Raw genomic sequence first — 17,903 nt, 5'->3', positions numbered from 1 at the left:
ATCCGCACTGTAGAGTGTTGATCGCTTTATTTTCTGTTGACGCTTTTTTCTTGAGATCTGCTGTCCAGTCTTCAGGATCCACTAGATTCCCGGCGTTGTCCACTGGAATTTTGTAAGGTTTCGTAATGCTCATCCACTGATCGAAGTCTGTTTTGAGGTAGACTTCCATGCGCTTCTTCCAGTAAGGGAAGTCGTTCCCGTTGAAGAGTGGAGGTCGCACTGTGCTGAATCCTTCTTGTTGGGACATTCTGTGCACAGGTAAATAACCAAAAAAAATCCCAAGACTTGGTCTTGGATTAGTAGTGCGGGAAGAGAAAAATAGAAAAAATATCTAGATTCGTGTTGCACTAATTTAAATTGATTAGTGAAATATTAAGTTAACGAAACACCAGTTTTAAAATTAATTATAAAAAAAAGCAAAAACAATTCACCCCCTGTCTGATTGGTGGTTGCACCAAATCAGAGCGGTACCTGCTCTGATACCACTTGTAGGACCGTTAGATTCGATAGAGGGGGGGTGAATATCGATTCGAAAATACAGAGTATAAGTGCAGCGGAAAAAGTAAAATAGACACAATGGTTTTACTTCGTTCGGAGTCTGTGACGACTCCTACTCGAAGGCCCGTACTCCTTGAGTACTTTCGTTGGGCAATTCACTAGCAATTCGGATAATTACAATTTAAGTACAAAAAGATGCTAATGAAAAGAAAAACAAATACCGACAAAAGGAAAAAAGAGCAGGACGTGTCGTCGGAGCTTTGTGAGCGTCGTTGGAGCGTTCTCAATTTGATTCATTCTGAAGCTCCTGTCTGGGGCTTCTTTTATATGCTGTTCCAGGCGCCTGGATCCCTTCCGGGCGCCTGGAATGTGACGTAGCTGCACAAACCATGATGCTCCACGTGGCGACGACTCGGCTGGATAGAATTCGCCTTCCGGGCGCCCGGATCCCTTCCGGGCGCCCGGACCTCCGGGCGCCCGGATCCACTCCGGGCGCCCGGACCACCTTGTTCCAGAAAACTCCCTTTTCCTGCAAAACAAAGTTAGTCCGAGGCAAATGTATATCCTGTAAAACAGATTGTCAGCACAGTTAAGGTTCAACAGATAATTAAAAAGAGTATGACTTAGATTCCGTCTTTCCGAGACCGGAATCTAGTCACGATCTCGACTTAGATATCCGAAATGGATCTAAGCCGGATCGACGCCTAATGTTCCCTTCCCGGGAACGCGTCCTCATAGTCACTCCCTTCCAGTGACTTACCTTGCTTACCTTCCAGACGTCCGGTCAACCCGTCGACCCGTCTGGACTTCTCGCCAAGCGTCCGGTCAGCCCGTCGACCCGCTTGGACTTCTCGCCAGCTATCCGGTCAGCCCGTCGACCTAGCTGGACTTCTCGCCAAGCGTCCGGTCAGCCCGTCGACCCGCTTGGACTTCTCGCCAGCTATCCGGTCAGCCCGTCGACCTAGCTGGACTTCGTGCCAGACATCCGGTCAGCCCGTCGACCCCGTCTGGACTTTTCCTGCACACTTGATCAAAGTGTCAGACAACAACATAACTAACTTAACCTATTTCTCATTCATCAAAACCTGGGTTAAACCGTTAAGGCTACCCGCACCAACAATCTCCCCCTTTTTGATGGAATGACAATCTGGTTAAGTTAGTGAAAACATATGCAAGAAACAACATGCATTTATGTGGTTTTAAAGTTTGTTAGTTTGTATTTTCAAATTTGTTTAGCTAACTTAACCACCTAACCCTCCTCCCCCTTTGGCATTCATCAAAAAATGAACAAAGGTAAACAATCATAGTGAAGAGTTACTGTAACAGGTAATCAAATTTTGAAAGATATCTAGGTTTGGTTCAAAATTTGAAAGATAAAAGTGTAATTTTTAACACCAAGTTAAAAAATTGTCAAGTTGACTTGGGGGAGACAAGTAGTTTTGAAAAGTTTAAAGTTAATCAAGTTTAACTCTCAAGCGTGTGGAAATTTTCAAAATAGGTTTTTCAAATTTTTATCTACTTTTCAGAAAGGTAAGTTTTTCAACTTTGATTTTTCAAACCAAAAAAAAAATTTTTGTCAAAAATTAATTTTTAAGGCTAATTTGATAAGAACTAAATTTTGAAATAGTTAACTTTTCAAATTTTGATAATAAATGTTATTGGACGGAAAATCTTATTAGATTTTTCAGGAATTTTTAGAAATTGTTCGAGATTTAAACGGAGTCCGTATGACTGATTTTGAGGGGATGAATTGGGGGGGAGCTAAGCGGAGCCTGTTTGGGATACCCATTTAAGTGGGAGTTGATTAAGGATTTAACTTAAGGTTTAATTAACTTAAACCTAAGTTTTATTTTCTTTATTCTTCCTCCCTCCCGATTCATTTTCCTCCCCCACTCGACAACCCCTCCGCCCGAAACCCTTCTCCTGCGATTCCTCCTCGCCCGATCGTCGGCCGCCGCAAGTTCACTATCGGTGAATGTCTTCTCCTCCAGCGTGCCTAGGCCGAGTCTCCCTCCTCCCTCTCCTTCTCGAGGCGTGAGGTCTTCGTCCTCTTTCTTTCTTGCGGGCGATCGATGATGATCCGGCGGAATTAGGGCACGACAGGGGGAAGTTGATTCGCATCTTTCTTGGTGGATCAAGCCCCTCTCAGCTTTTCTATTTGATCTATTCATTGGAGGGGGTTGCGGATCGTCTCCAGTTGAGGTGGATCGCGCGGATCGATTGAGGTAAGGGTTCTTTGGATCTGTGGTGAATCAAGGATTTTTAGCTAGATTAGGGTTTTTCTTTCGAGATTGACTCTTCTTGTGCTGGACTTTTCTCCTGATCAGATTGGTTCTCCTCTTCTTGTGGCTAATTGGGGGATTCGGTTGATGATGATGAAGTGTTCTTGAGTTTTCGGGCAGAAGCTAATAGGGTTGTTGCTGGTTTAGTGAGCTTCTTGCTTGATTCCTCTACATGATCCGATGGATTCCAGTGAGGTGCTAGAACTGTGATAGGGAGGTGAATCCATCAGTGAGGATCTGTTGAAGGTGATCTTGGTTCCAGTGGTGTTTCCTTGCCGGCAACATTCCAACCAACAGCTTGATCGGCTGTGAATCGAGGTAAAGTGTAGGGTAATGGTTGTGGATGAATTATTGGGTTTAATCTTAATTGAGAATATATTGATTTTGGATTGAGTATTGGATTTTATGCTAGGTGTTGATTTTGGGCACCTGTTTGTGCTGGACCAGCTGTAAATGGGTGGAGAAGCTCTATTTTTCTCCACAACAAACTTTGGATTTCTTCATCAAAGGGTGTGAATGGATCAAGGTGAGTTAAGTAGGGAGTTTTGGTTGCATTTATGTGATAGATGGATGAATAGAGATTTAAATCATATTATGTCGGGGATAAGGAGATGTTTTGGATAATTAGATTTGATTAGTGTATATTGATTTTAGAAGATGATCATGATTAAATTGATTTACTCACGAGTAGGATTGAAGTGAAGGAAATTGTGGATTTAGTTAAACCTAATTGGATTAAGAAATTAGGTTAATTATTTCGATGATGGTCCTTCCCTAATTTGATTGGGGAGTTTATTTAGTTATTTGCTACCTATGTAATTAGCTAAATATATTATCTAATCGCAGGACTTGGATTCGGGACGAGCGTCTCGACGTGGGATTCGTGGACACGATCTATGAATTAAGGCGGGTATTTCTTCCTTGCCTCTATGTAGATTTGTATTGAGCTTAGTGCATGGTTATTATGTGATGGTTTAGGCTGCTTTACCTTATATCGTGTTCGTTGGTTATTTTCCTGCTTGATACTTATGCTTGACCCTTGTGATGATCTATTTAATTCTTATACAGTCTACACTTTGGATTATCTATACTCTGTGGTATTTGTGCACATGTAGAGTGTGTATGGTAGTGTATGGTTCATTGGCAGTGTTCATATGATGATCGTCCATTTGTATGTCGTGTACACATTTGTCCGGTGTGATGGTTAGAGGAGTTGTGTTGATTGTATGTTGGTGGTTTATACACGTGTTTGATGTGTTTATTATTGGAGGATACATGTTGATTGTACTTGCGTTCTGTGCATATGTGTCCAGTGGGATTAGTGGAGAGTTTTGGTTGATTATACGTGTGTAGTTGTGTACAGGTATTTGGTGGGATGTGTGGATTTACCATGACGATTATATTCATGTTGTGGAGTGCTTATGTGGAGTTAGAGTTTGCATGGATGATGACGATGTCTGTATCATGATTATATATATATCATGTTCATCATTCATTGCATACTGACGACTATCGTCTCCTTTGTAGTTGAGAGGGTTGTCAGTTTTTATAGCTGTCCACTCTACCACTGATGGAGAGTGGTAGCTGGGAGTGGAGCTATGTCCTGTCGCGCTTACTCAGCTGCTCAGTATTTTTACTCTGTCAGCCTCGACCACTCTAGAGTAGTGGATCTTGAGGGTACAGTAGTTAGAGGGCTTGAGTTGTGAGTGGTCAGGGACCCTTAGCTATGTAGTTAGATAACTACATAGTATACTGTCGCCTCAGTCGCTTTATAGCGATTACGTGCGTGAGGTTTGTACTGTTTGTCACGGACCCAAGCCTCTCGGCCATACTGGGGTCGTGGTGTCTGGAGAGGTGTCGGGGGTGACCATGGAGCATGCATGCACATTTGCATTTGATGCGCGGTGCATCTTTGGAGATATATTTGCATACATGCCTGGTAGTTACTAGTGGCATGTGTTTGTGGTATGTTGCATTTGTTTGCGATATGATTGTTGCATATGGTTGTCATGCTGCATACATGTCATTTATTTTACATGTATTTGCAGTAGTATTTATATTGCACAGGTGTCACGAGTAGGTTTGTTGCAGATATGGTGAGTTTACTGACCATTGTACCAGGTGTTGATTCCAGATTGGGTATGTATCTATCATTATGTCGGTTGTGGTTTGTACAGTGTGTATGTCAGGTTAGTAGGTCTGATATGTTCAGATGCATTGATTATGATAGTATGATCATGTTCTTTATTTCCCTACTGAGACTGTATACTTGTGATCTCCATGTTTGTTTATTGACCATGCACTATCTTGTCTATTACCCGCTGAGTTACCTATACTCACCACCGCATGTATACATTTATGTTTTCAGGTAGATGGTTGGAGTGTCGCTCGGAGTATCCTGTCTGCCGGGTCCTACGTCACATCCGAAGACTGTGTTCGTTTTCTATTGTATATTCTTTTCTTATTCGTGGCATTGTATTTGTGTTTAGCCATGTGGCTATCTTATTCTTTTGGTGTTGTATTTGTGTTTAAGCCGTGCCGGCATGCATTGTATCTATTTGTCTTGTGTGGGCTTTCCGTTTTCGTTTTTCCGCTGTGTTAGTTTTTAGTACAGCCGTGTGGGCTGTTTTATATATAACTGCGTGGTTGTGATTGTTTCATTCCAGCCGTGTGGGCTATTATTATAACTGCGTGGTTGTGTATATAAATATTCCAGCCGCATGTGGCTGATGTATTTTGCTTGTAGTGATGCTTCATATTGTCACTGGTACAGGGGAGACTCTGCCGGATTTTTGTCTGGCAGGGACTCCTTTAGGGCGTGACAATTTTTGGTATCAGAGCAGGTATACGATACTTGCTATGCGTTTTGGTTTTTCGAGATTTATCTGATACCAATTAGTGGTATCAGAGCAGGTACGATGCCTATTATTCGTGTTTTGGATTTCGTGATTCGGTTTTCTTGATGTGACTTTTCGGGTTTTGGGACCAGGCAGCAGCAGGACATCTCCAGGCTATAGGAGGTATGTTTGCATATTGTTATCATACATTTCTGTTGGTGTATGTATGGTTGCCCATATAGTTATGATGTGTGTTAGTGTTCTCTTGTTAGTACTTGCCTAGTTGTTTGTAGCATGCATTGCATGTGTTGGGTCAATCACTGATCACGGTTGACCTAATGGAGATCAAGGATTACAGTCTCAGGGGATTCATCATATCATACTACCAGTAGTTTAGTGTCTATTACTACTAGTTGGTTGAGAGCTAGAGTCGTATACCAGTCTCGGTTATCATTAGTTGTGTAGTGAATGGTATCTGTATACTCATATTGACTCCGTTAGTAGAGTACCAGTTTACTCCTGTTGAGGATTGATTTACCTGTTTGACTTGTGCAGTAGGGTTTGACTTATCTTAGTTGGTTTCGTGATCCTATGAGTTCGGTTAGTAGAAGACTAATTTGGATTCTTTCAGTTCTGTCTGTAGAGGATTGATTTACCCAGGTTGACTTTGGTAGTTGGGTATCGATTTACCTTAGTTAGTTTCATCAGTGGATGATTGATTTACTCTTGTTAGATCAGATAGTGTTGATCGATTTATTTTGTTGGTCCGACCAGTAGGAGACTGACTTACTCTATTTTTAGAGATTCTGATCTTTGGGGTTACTTGTGTTGGGTTAGATATTTGGGATGTTTCATACTTGGTTAGATGTTTTGACTCATATCGGGATAGAAAGGACCGAATTGGCCGTATACCATTATCGGCTTAGTCAGTCTATAGAGGATCGATGTATCCTATTCTATGGGGACTTGACCATGGATTGTTTGTACCTAGTTTATTGACTTAGAAGGTACATTCAGATAGGATGCCCCCACTGATGTGGAAAGGTGTAAAGCTACCTTCTTAACACTTATGAGATACAGTCGTTACTAGGGTGTATAACTTGGAGAGTACATTTGGATATATGATCTGTACTGGCGTATGAGAGAGTTGAAGTTAGCTGCTTAACCTTTACGTGACCCGGTACCACGTGAAGGAAGAAGCAGAGAATGTTTTTGGAGATCAGGTCGTCACTTAGTGATTTCTTTGAGGTGTTTGGAGAGAGAGTAGTTCTCTACTTCTTTCGTCAGCACGATGGATTTTAAGGTGATGACTAGTAGACTCGTCTAACGTTGCTCCATGGGAGATCCTGACTCATAGAGCTGTCGGATGTAGTTAGATATCCTTGATGTACCTAGTGATTTACGACCTGTGATGATACAGAGGTAGGGGTATTAGTTGAGTAATACCTAGGAGTTCTGATCATAACTAGGTATAATTTCAGATGATGATCTTCGAGGGGTAGAGCGTGGATTGATGGATATTTTGATCATCTATTTGATTATAGTGTTCCTCTATCCTTGTGTTCATTGCTCGATACTGGAGGTTGCTGACCCTCAGGGTGGAGCAATCACAGTATGATGGGGTACAAGACAATGGTTAGACGACTCAGCTAACATTGTCCCAATCAGGTGGCTCAAGACCTTGACCACGTGATCATTTTATCAGATCTTGTAGTCTATATCTCATATTAGAGGGTTTAACCTTTCATCGATATTTATCGAGGGACATATATAGGATGTTGATGAGAGTTGTGGAGATACTTTCTAGATGGGTAGACTCTTAGTCAGCAGGTTGTGGGACACTTTGACTTTGGATTTACATTCCTCTACTGTAGATATTCGATTTTCAGAGAGGATTGAGATGGTGAGATTTGGCAGACTTTATGGATACGTTTAGTTGGTTAGTAGTGGGTGTTGAAGGTTGGATGCTTTTCTTTTACTCTATCTTTGTTTAGAGAACTATCTGGTATGATTGATTGATGTTGAGGATGATTGGAGTTTGGTGGATATTGGGAGATCAGATGTGGTGATAGGTTACCTTTTGATGATCTATTGGTGGATATTTGGTTTGATGGTCTACTATTTGGTGTTTGAGGTTGATAGAGACATGAGGAGTAGCACTTGTGTGATATTTATGGATTTAGTGATTTGTAGTTGGTGATTCGATCATAGGTTTGCTGTTGGAGATCTTACGGTTGAGTGTACTCATTGTACGGATATTAAGAGTCTATGGTTTTATCGGTTAGGCTTACAGTATCCTAGACATCATGTTTTCATGGACTCGATGTATTTGGTATTATTAGGGTGTTTAGATCTGTTTTCATTGTCTCCATTGTTGATGTTGTGATCTATTTTCGATCCGAGTTGGATCACGTACATTAGCTCCGCATAGTTCTAGAGATGTTTCGACGTGAACATCTATATGTGAAGTTAGTAGTACGTATTGTGATTGTCTTCTGCGAGATTTCTGGGACGCGTTGTCTTTAGTAGAGAGATATTAGTGGATCCATGGGAATTAGAAGTTGTTACCAGTTGGAAGTAGTCGTAGTTTATACCAGAGACTCGCAGCTTCCTTTAGTTTGGCTGGATATTACTAGAGATTGATTGAGGGTTTTCTCCAGCATTTACGCAGTTGACCGGATTGTCTAGGAAGAGTATGGAATTTTCCTGGATAGATGTTTGTGAGATCAGTTTAGATAACTGCACCGTCTTAGTTATGCTTTCTAGTGTAGACGGATTTGAACTCTACACAAATGTATCGTATCTGGGAGTTGGTGTAGTTCCGATATGGTATAAGCAGAGTAGTCTCATGCCAGTATATCGAATTATCGTGTGATGGGAATGAGATTTATAGATCTCTATGGGAGATTGTGTGTGTTTTCGAGTCACTTCTTATCCGGGAGGAGTTACTGCAGGAAACACCTTGATCTGGATTTGCGATACATTCGAGTGACACCTGATGTGTGGAGACATTGGAGCACTCTTATTAGTGGAACGACATGAAGGAAGATATCGCAGATGTTGTAGCTTGATGTCTAATGTGTCAGCACGTGGAGGCTGAATATCAGAGATTAGCAGGATTATCTCCGTTGATTTGAATACTAGAGTGGAGTTGGGAGCATGTTTTGACGGATTCTATTGTGGGATTATCCAGGACATAGAGAGGATATGATAGTTTGGATAGTCATTATTGGATGACAACTTGGATCCCTAGCTGTCGATTAGTAAGGCGGATTCTTTTGGATTGAGTAGCAAGATTATACTCTAGAGGGATTTCCAGACTGGATGATGTATCTCTGAGTGTTGTTTTGGATGGAGATCAGTGATTTTATGTCATGGTTTTGATTATGGTTACAACAGACTTTGGATTAGGAGTTTCACTTTAGTATAGATTTTCATCTCATACTGATGGATCGTTTGAGCGATCTATACAGGTGTTGGAGGATTTATTGATAGTGGATTTTGGATTTTAGAAGTGGTTGATTTATCCACAGTGGGAGTAGCGGGAGTAGGGTGAGTCATAGCCTATAAGTTTGAAAATGGAAAGTTTGAAAACAAACAAGTTTAGCCTATAAGTTGGTAAAATCATTTTTGAAAGTATTTTTGAAAGATCCTAGCCTATTAAGATAGAACATATTCAATGTAAGTTTGAAATGCCACTAGATAAATCCAAAATATTTTACAAGTAGTGTAGCTACAGAAGTAGGTCATCACTATGGCTACTGAGATGATGAAGGGGGTGGTCCAGATCCCAAGGATCGAAGAAGTGCCATCAGCTCAGTGTGTCGGGTGTCTCCGGCAGCTCGTAACTCGGCAACCTCTCGCCGTATGTCCCGATGAAAATCAGAGATCTCCTGCTGGAGACTCGCCATAGCTCTCTCTAGTCCGGTCATACGGTCGGCTAGAGTGTGGGGAGCGTGTCGTGGTGCTAGAGGTGGGGGTGGTGGTGGAGCCGGTGCGGCTTCCTCTGGAAATAGTGCGAGCATGAACTCGTCCACCTGTGCGTCTGGATCGGGCTGGTGCTGTGCCCCCCTCCGCCAAGACATAGTCCCGTCATCTCTATCTATATGGATGCCGGCTAGGGAAAAGTTCCGAGCGGCTATAACATCGAACTCGGTCATATGGGCAACATCTCCCCTAGTGACATCAATGTGCAACGAGGACATATAGGCTGTCAGAATGTGACCAAATGGTATATGGACTCGACTGTCAATCACAAATCCAGCTGAATAGATGATGGTGGAGAAGATATGTAGGCTGATGTCAATGTCTAACCTATGAATCAGGGCATAAAGTAAGAACGAATGGAATGGGCGCATCACAGCGATGTCCCGAGTAGTCAGTGGTAAAATGCAAAGGACTACAACCCTATAAAGAGCGTAGTCCTGGACTCGAAGTTCTACTGACCTAAACTGTGTCACCGTGGGATCTCTCTCTCCCCCGAAAAAATACGAATAAATCGTATCGAGAGTAATATGTGAGTAGGGATCTTCGAACGGTAGATCCCTCGGAGGATAGCACAAAAAGGAGCAAGTAGATGGACGCAACTCTAAAAACTCTCGGATAGTCGTAGGGGAAAATACGATATCAGTGCCTGCTGCCCTAGTGGTATAGGTGAGATCGTCTATTTTTACTAGGTTATTGCAAAATTCGGCACACAGACTTATGTTTATTGGACTGGTACATTCGACAAGGTTCCTTAAGTTATAGTGGCCTATAACCTCTAAAGCAGAGGGACATGACCTTAGAAAGAACGATCTATCTATGCAGGTAGTCCTAATGGTCTTATAAATGGTGGACTCAAACTTAATCCTAAGTTCGTCTGTGGGAAACCTAGGGTCTGTACTAGCATTGGAGGGTCCAGCACCAGTATTTGTTCGTTTCCTACTGTATATAAATAAAAGAATATTCTAAAAAAATTGGGAAGACAAATTCTAATAAGATTTTAGAGAGGGGAAGTATTTTATTTATCGAGGAGCCATCGAAAAATATAGATTTGACGACCTCGGTTGAATCGCAACAGCGTCTTCACCGCAAGAAAATTTTGATTTAGAGTACTTTCGCACTGAGGTTCAAAGTGAACCTTGGCAAAAGTGAGAATTGGTGGGGCAAAGGTTGGGGGCGCCTGCTGCCCCTTATTTATAGGGGACTCCGGGCGCCCGGGGTTGCTAGGGCGGGGCGCCCGGATCCCCTTCCGGGCGCCCCGGAGGGGAATACCAGGGGCGCCCGCCCCTGGTTTTTGACTTTTTTTTTTTTTTTTGGAAATTAGGTTTGGAGTTAAGTTTAAAGGTTGAAATTAAGTTTAAAAATAAAATTTAGTTTTAGAATTAAAATTGTAAACCATGATGCTCCAGCATCATTTTTTTACAATTAATTTTTAGTTTTTAAAAATTAATTTTATATCAAAACATGCTTTTAAATTGTTTATTTCCTGTTTAAATAGTAAATTAACTAAATTAGAAAATGAAAACAAATCATTTCTTGAGGAAAATCAAAACCTCAAGGAACAATTAAAGAATTCGAATCCAACTCAAGATCTTACACTTGAGAAGAGAATTTATCATTAAAAAATGAAATAAACAATTTAAAAGAGATGTTAGAAAAATTCACAACAAGATCAAAAAATTTAGACTTAATCCTAAATAATCAAAAAGCATGTTATAATAAAACCTTCAAATCATTAATAACCCAATACAAGTCAACCAATCTAGCTTGGGTTCCGAAAGCGTGTTTGACCACGCAAGTAGGACTTAATCAATATTATATACCTAAAGAAAAAATACATTATATAAAATTAAATAAACCAAACCAAAATCCAAAATACAAATCTAAATCAAATTCAAAATCTAAACAATTTTAAAAACAACAAAATTATCACCAAGTTAACTATAACTATAAAAAGAATCGACACAAGCCTAAAACCAAAATCTAAATTAATGGCCAATAATTCAGGGGGAGGCTCCTGAATAGCTGGCACCTCCGAAACTAACTAACCCGGCAGGGTAATTAGGATTTGTTAAAAAGAGACCAAGTTTAACTTGAATCATGGTACTGGTGAAATTTTTGGATGATAGTACGTTAGGGAAGCTTGGGCATCGCATGTCTAGAAAGATATGGCTTCGATCTGGTGCATTTGGCCAAGTGGAACTGACCAAAGCTACCCTTAAACGAATCCTAACCAGTTAGACCAAGATTTAGTACTAAGTTCCGTGGATAGGACTATTCGGAAAACCTTGAAAGGTTGGTTACTTCTAATGATGTCCTTGTGACTCACCAAGCTTAGAAGTTTATCCGAAGAATGCCTATTTGTGGAAACCAAAGCTAAGTCTGAATCTAACACAAGTTAAACCAAAAGTCTGTAATCAAATCAATTTCATCTCACAAAATCATAAGATTCCCTGATTGATAATATAGATCGGGTGAGATGAATAAGGCTTAAATTTTAATTTCAAATTTTTTTTTTAAATTAATTTCAAAATTTTTAATTTTAAACTTAAAAAATTAATTTCAAAATTTTTAATTTTAAACTTAAAAAATTAATTTGAAAATTTTAATTTTAACTTAAAAATTAATTTCAAAATTTTTAATTTTAAACTTAAAAAATTAATTTCAAAATTTTTAATTATAACTTAAAAATTAATTTCAAAATTTTAATGTTAAACTTAAAAATTAATTTCAAATTTTTAATTTTAACTTAATTTCAAAATGTTAATTTTAAACTTAAAAATTAATTTCAAAATTTTTAATTTTAACTTAAAAATTAATTTCAAAATTTTAATTTTAAACTTAAAAATTAATTTCAAAATTTTAATTTTTAACTTAAAAATTAATTTCAAAATTTTTAATTTTAACTTAAAAATTAATTTCAAAATTTTAATTTTTAACTTAAAAATTAATTTCAAAATTTTTAATTTTAACTTAAAAATTAATTTCAAAATTTTAATTTTAAACTTAAAAATTAATTTCAAAATTTTTAATTTCAACTTAAAAAATTAATTTCAAAATTTTAATTTTAAACTTAAAAATTAATTTCAAAATTTTTAATTTTAACTTAAAAATTAATTTCATAATTTTAATTTTTAACTTAAAAAATTAATTTCAAAATTTTAATTTTAAATTTAAAAATTAATTTCAAAATTTTTAATTTCAACTTAAAAATTAATTTAAAATTTTAAAAATTAATTTCAAAATTTTTTATTTTAACTTAAAAATTAATTTCAAAATTTTAATTTTTATCTTAAAAAATTAATTTCAAAATTTTAATTTTAAACTTACAAATTAATTTCAAAATTTTTAATCTTAATTTCAAAATTTTTAACTTAAAAATTAATTTCAAAATTTTAATTTTAAACTTAAAAATTAATTTCAAAATTTTTAAATTTGAAACTTAAAAAAAATTATTTTCAATATTTTAATTTTAACTTAAAAATTAATTTCAAAATTTTAATTTTTAACTTAAAAATTAATTTAAATTTTAACTTAAAAAAATTAATTTCAAAATTTTAATATTAAACTTAAAAATTAATTTCAAAATTTTAATTTTTAACTTTAAAAAAAAAATATTTCAAAATTTTTAGCTTAAAAATTAATTTCAATTTTTAATTTTAACTTTTAAATTAATTTCAAAATTTTAATTTTAAACTTAAAAATTATTTTCACAATTTTAATTCTAAAACTAAATTTTATTTTCAGAAATTTTATTTTTAAACTTAATTTGAACCTTTAAACTTAACTTCAAACCTAATTTCCACAAAAAAAAAAAAAAAAAAGTCAAAAACCAGGGGCGGGCGCCCTTGGTATTCCCCTCCGGGGCGCCCGGAAGGGGATACGGGCGCCCCGCCTTAGCAACCCCGGGCGCCCGGAAGGAATCCGGGCGCCCGGAGTCCCCTATAAATAAGGGGCAGCTGGCGCCCCCAACCTTTGCCCCACCAATTCTCACTTTTGCCAAGGTTCCCTTTGAACCTCAGTGCGAAAGTACTCTAAATCAAAATTTTCTTGCGGTGAAGACGCTGTTGCGATTCAACCGAGGTCGTCAAATCTGTATTTTTCGATGGCTCCTCGGTAAATAAAATACTTCCCCTCTCTAACATCTTATTAGAATTTGTCTTCTCAATTTTTTTTTCTTCTTAGACTAGTTTTGAATCCTTAGAAAGCATGTACCCATAGGTCTAGTTCTTGAGCATTTCACCAACACCTTAGGTTTACCTTGCTTGTGTTTGATAAACATAGAAAGTGGTGAGATGCATAGGCCAACTGTCTAGACTTAAGATGCTTATTCCAGTGCATCAGCATAAGTCTGGACGTTAAATACAATTCAGATATTAATCAGATTAAAGTTCATCAGTCAAGTCAAACACTGACTGGTTATAATTAACTTAATCTGACTAACCAAGTGAAAGCTACTATCTTCTGATAGTTAGTTAGTACCTAATTGGTTAGACAGCTGGTTAGAGTTAAGTATCAAGTTCAGGGGGAGAATTAACTCAAATTTTGTGTGTTTGAAAAATGCTTTTTAAAACCTAACATATGTTTGAACATTGATTTACAAAAAGTTAAATTTAACTAAATATTTGAAAAATGTGAAAGTTTAATCCCACCTGATTTTCAAACCTGATTTGAAAAGTTAACTATTTCAAAATTTAGTTCTTATCAAATTAGCCTTAAAAATTAATTTTTGACAAAAAAATTTTTTTGTTTGAAAAATCAAAGTTGAAAAACTTACCTTTCTGAAAAATAGATAAAAATTTGAAAAACCTATTTTGAAAATTTCCACACGCTTGAGAGTTAAACTTGATTAACTTTAAACTTTTCAAAACTACTTGTCTCCCCCAAGTCAACTTGACAATTTTTTAACTTGGTGTTAAAAATTGCACTTTTATCTTTCAAATTTTGAACCAAACCTACATATCTTTCAAAATTTGATTACCTGTTACAGTAACTCTTCACTATGATTGTTTACCTTTGTTCATTTTTTGATGAATGCCAAAGGGGGAGGAGGGTTAGGTGGTTAAATACAATCTTCCGCTCCGGCTTTCGTACCTCGAAAACACCGCGCGCACTTCCTTCTCGTCCGCCGGTGTACTCTTCCGCAGCACCTCGTCCCTCGGACGCACCGCGTGCCGTCCTTCTCGCTAGCTGCGTCTTCCGCTGGAGTACCTGTGCTCCTAAGCTCCTGCACACTTAGACACAAGGTTAAATACAACGCAGGACCTAACTTAACTTGTTGATCACACCAAAACAACCTTGGGGTTCCAACAATCTCCCCCTTTTTGGTGTGATCAACCCAAGTTAAGCTAGGGTCAACACAGATATAAAATAAAATTAAGTCAATTAACTTAATTTGCAATTTAAGTGCAAAAGGGTAGAAAAAATTAGATTTCAAAAAAAAATTTAATTTTCAATATTTCTACCTCCCCCGAGACTTATACTTTCTCTTCTCCCCCTTTGATCACAATAAAAATGGGGTTTAAAAAAAAAACAATCTAAGGGTTAAAGACTTAGAAAAAAATATCTCTAAATCAAATCAAAAAAATTTCTAAGTCATTAAGAGCAATTTCGAGAATCTTTGAAAATTTTGCAATAATTTTCACAAAAAAAAATCATTCTAAGCCCAAATATTTATGCAAGAAAATTTATCAGAATTGATAACATAAAAATAAATTTCTTTGCATTTATTTAATTGTTGTTCTAATGCTCTTTATCAACAGGATTTAAATTTCCATTTTAATTTATCAAAACTTCTTAAATCACACTGTTTCAAATTTAAAGCCACAAATATTAAACATGCAACAATTTGTATCATGTTAATTTCTATTATTTTTTGAATTTCAACTTCACAAAAATATTCAAATAGCATAAATTCTAACTTGATAAAATTCCTCAATAATGTAAAAAAATCTTTCGGCAATGTGCAAAATTCGTTTGAAAGAATTTTTTCTAATTTGCCAGAATTTTTTAACAATAAGAATTTGCAGGAATCTTTTAATAATAGATTTCTTAATCCGAAAATATTTTTCGATGAATCAATTTCTAATTCATAAAACTTTTTCAATAAAGTAATTTGTAATTCCAAATTTTTAGGACCAGAAAAAGTTTTCGATAATATTTCTAAGTTGCATAATTCTTTCGAAAAACTTCTTTGTGATTCACAAATGTTTTTTAGCAAAGTTTCCAACTTGCAAAATTCTTTTGTTAAGATATTTTGAAATTCGAAGAACTCTTTCGATAATATTTCAAATTTGCAGGATAAGTTTGACAATTGATTTTCTAATATAAAAAACTCTTTCGATGATTCGCAAAAATTTTCAGGCAATTCTTCGATTGAATCATTCAATTGATCAGAGGTTTGAAAACACCGCGCGCACTTCCTTTTTCCCAAATTCCCTTTGAGCTTTTGGAGGAGGTCCAACTTGCTTATCTAGTGTTGGTGTGATTAATCGTTGAGGGAAAGGTACTTGTGGCCTTTGGGAACTTCCTAGAGAAATGGAACCGAGTTCTTGTGATCTTCTATTATTCTTCTCCTCAATTCTAAACATGTCATTCTTCAGAAGTTCTTCATGATTTTTGCCACTTCTCAACCCAACATCATCACACTTTTCATTGGATCTTGACTGTGTAGGAGGGGGATCTTCTTTAAACCATTTTGATACAATACTATCAAGCTTTGCCCCCAAATGTTTGAACTCCTCACTCTGTGACTTGTGAATTTCAACATTTTTAGGTGGTTGAACTTCATTTTGTTTGACAGGCTCTCTTACATTTATGGCTTGCACTTCTTGAATATCTGAGGGAAATTCCATCCAACTTTTGTTGGAGCATTCATGGAGGTTCAATGTCACTTGATCAATTAATGAATAAGCTTCATCTACACTTTTGTCCATAAAAGAACCTCCAACTGATGAATCCAATAAACTCTTGTCTGAGAAAGAAATTCCCCTATAGAATATGTGCAAAATCAACCATTTTTCAAAACAATGATGAGGGCACGGTCTTTGAAGACTATTGAATCTATCTCATGCTTCAAATAATGATTCTCCATATGCCTGAGAAAAATTTGTTATGTAATTCCTCATATACACTGTTCTACTTGGAGGGAAAAAATGATTCAGAAATTGCTTCTCCAATTGTTCCCAACTTGTAATTCTTTGAGGATGGAGAGAATATAACCAAGTCCTTGCTTTATCCTTGATACTGAAAGGAAATGCCATCAATCGAACTGCATCTGCTGACACTCCTTCACATTTCACCATATCACAAATCTCTAAAAATGTTTCAAGATGCAAATAAGGACTTTCTGATACTTCTCCTCCAAATTTATGACCTTGTATCATAAAAATTAACTCTGGGTCTAGTTGGAAACTTTCTGCTTTAATTTGAGGTTGCACAATGGGAGATAAAAATCTTGCAGAAAAGGGTGTTGAAAAATTTCTCATGGGCCTGCTTGACAAGTTAGTGCTCATGGATATTCAAGAGAAAAAAAATTATAAATTGAATAATCGAAGACAAGAAATAAAATACAATATGAAAAGAAAGAAAGAAAATACAGAATTTAAATTGCAAGAAAGAAAGTGCATAATGAAAACAAGAAAGAAAAGATAAAAGAAAAAAGAAAAATGTCTAGAATAATTCATATGCTAAAAATTGCAAGATATGTTTACAAAAGAAAAGAAGAAAGAAACTAGATCAAAAGAGAAAACAAAGAAAAGTTAGATTAGAGTGCTAGAAATCAAGAATGCAAAGTTAGAATTAGAATTAGAATTGCAACAAAAAGAATTGTCAAGAATGTTATTCAAGAAAGGAAAAATTTATGAAAACAGAATTCTAACAATTAGTTATAACTATGCAAATCAAAAGAAAGAAAGAAAAGTTATGTTTAGTCTAACTCAATTGATAATCTCTAATGTTATATCGCAGTCCCCGACAATGGCGCCAAAAACTTGTTACGTTCCGCAAGTGTACGGAAATGTCGCAAGTAATATAAAAGATTATCATATCCACAAGGACTAGAATAAACACTAGAAATATCTCAAAGCGAATTAGCTAAACAACTAATCAATTGGTTTCAAATGCTAAAGATGAAAAACAAATCTAAAAATGAAAGATTAACAAACAAGAGTTTGGGGTTTGAGTTATGATAAAGGGAGGCTCTAGGAGTTTTGGTTTCTCTGTAAGATCTCTTGAATGTATATGGTTTACCAATTCTTGTTTCTCAATTGTCTAATATTAGTAGAAGGTTGTTGGTTCTCTC

At 36.6% G+C, this 17,903-nt stretch overlaps 1 non-coding gene across 1 annotated transcript; it reads left to right on the top strand.

Annotated features, from left to right (window-relative positions):
- Positions 1-16,624: 16,624 nt before the first annotated feature.
- Positions 16,625-16,730, top strand: LOC122033092. Its single transcript, XR_006126355.1, has one exon. It is a non-coding gene; the product is annotated as a small nucleolar RNA R71 (small nucleolar RNA).
- Positions 16,731-17,903: the final 1,173 nt, after the last annotated feature.

The sequence above is a fragment of the Zingiber officinale genome, chromosome 11A (assembly GCF_018446385.1).
Source record: "Zingiber officinale cultivar Zhangliang chromosome 11A, Zo_v1.1, whole genome shotgun sequence".
Lineage (NCBI taxonomy): Eukaryota > Viridiplantae > Streptophyta > Magnoliopsida > Zingiberales > Zingiberaceae > Zingiber > Zingiber officinale.
Note: the sequence above shows the minus strand (reverse complement) of the source record. Positions and strands in the feature narration are given on the sequence as shown.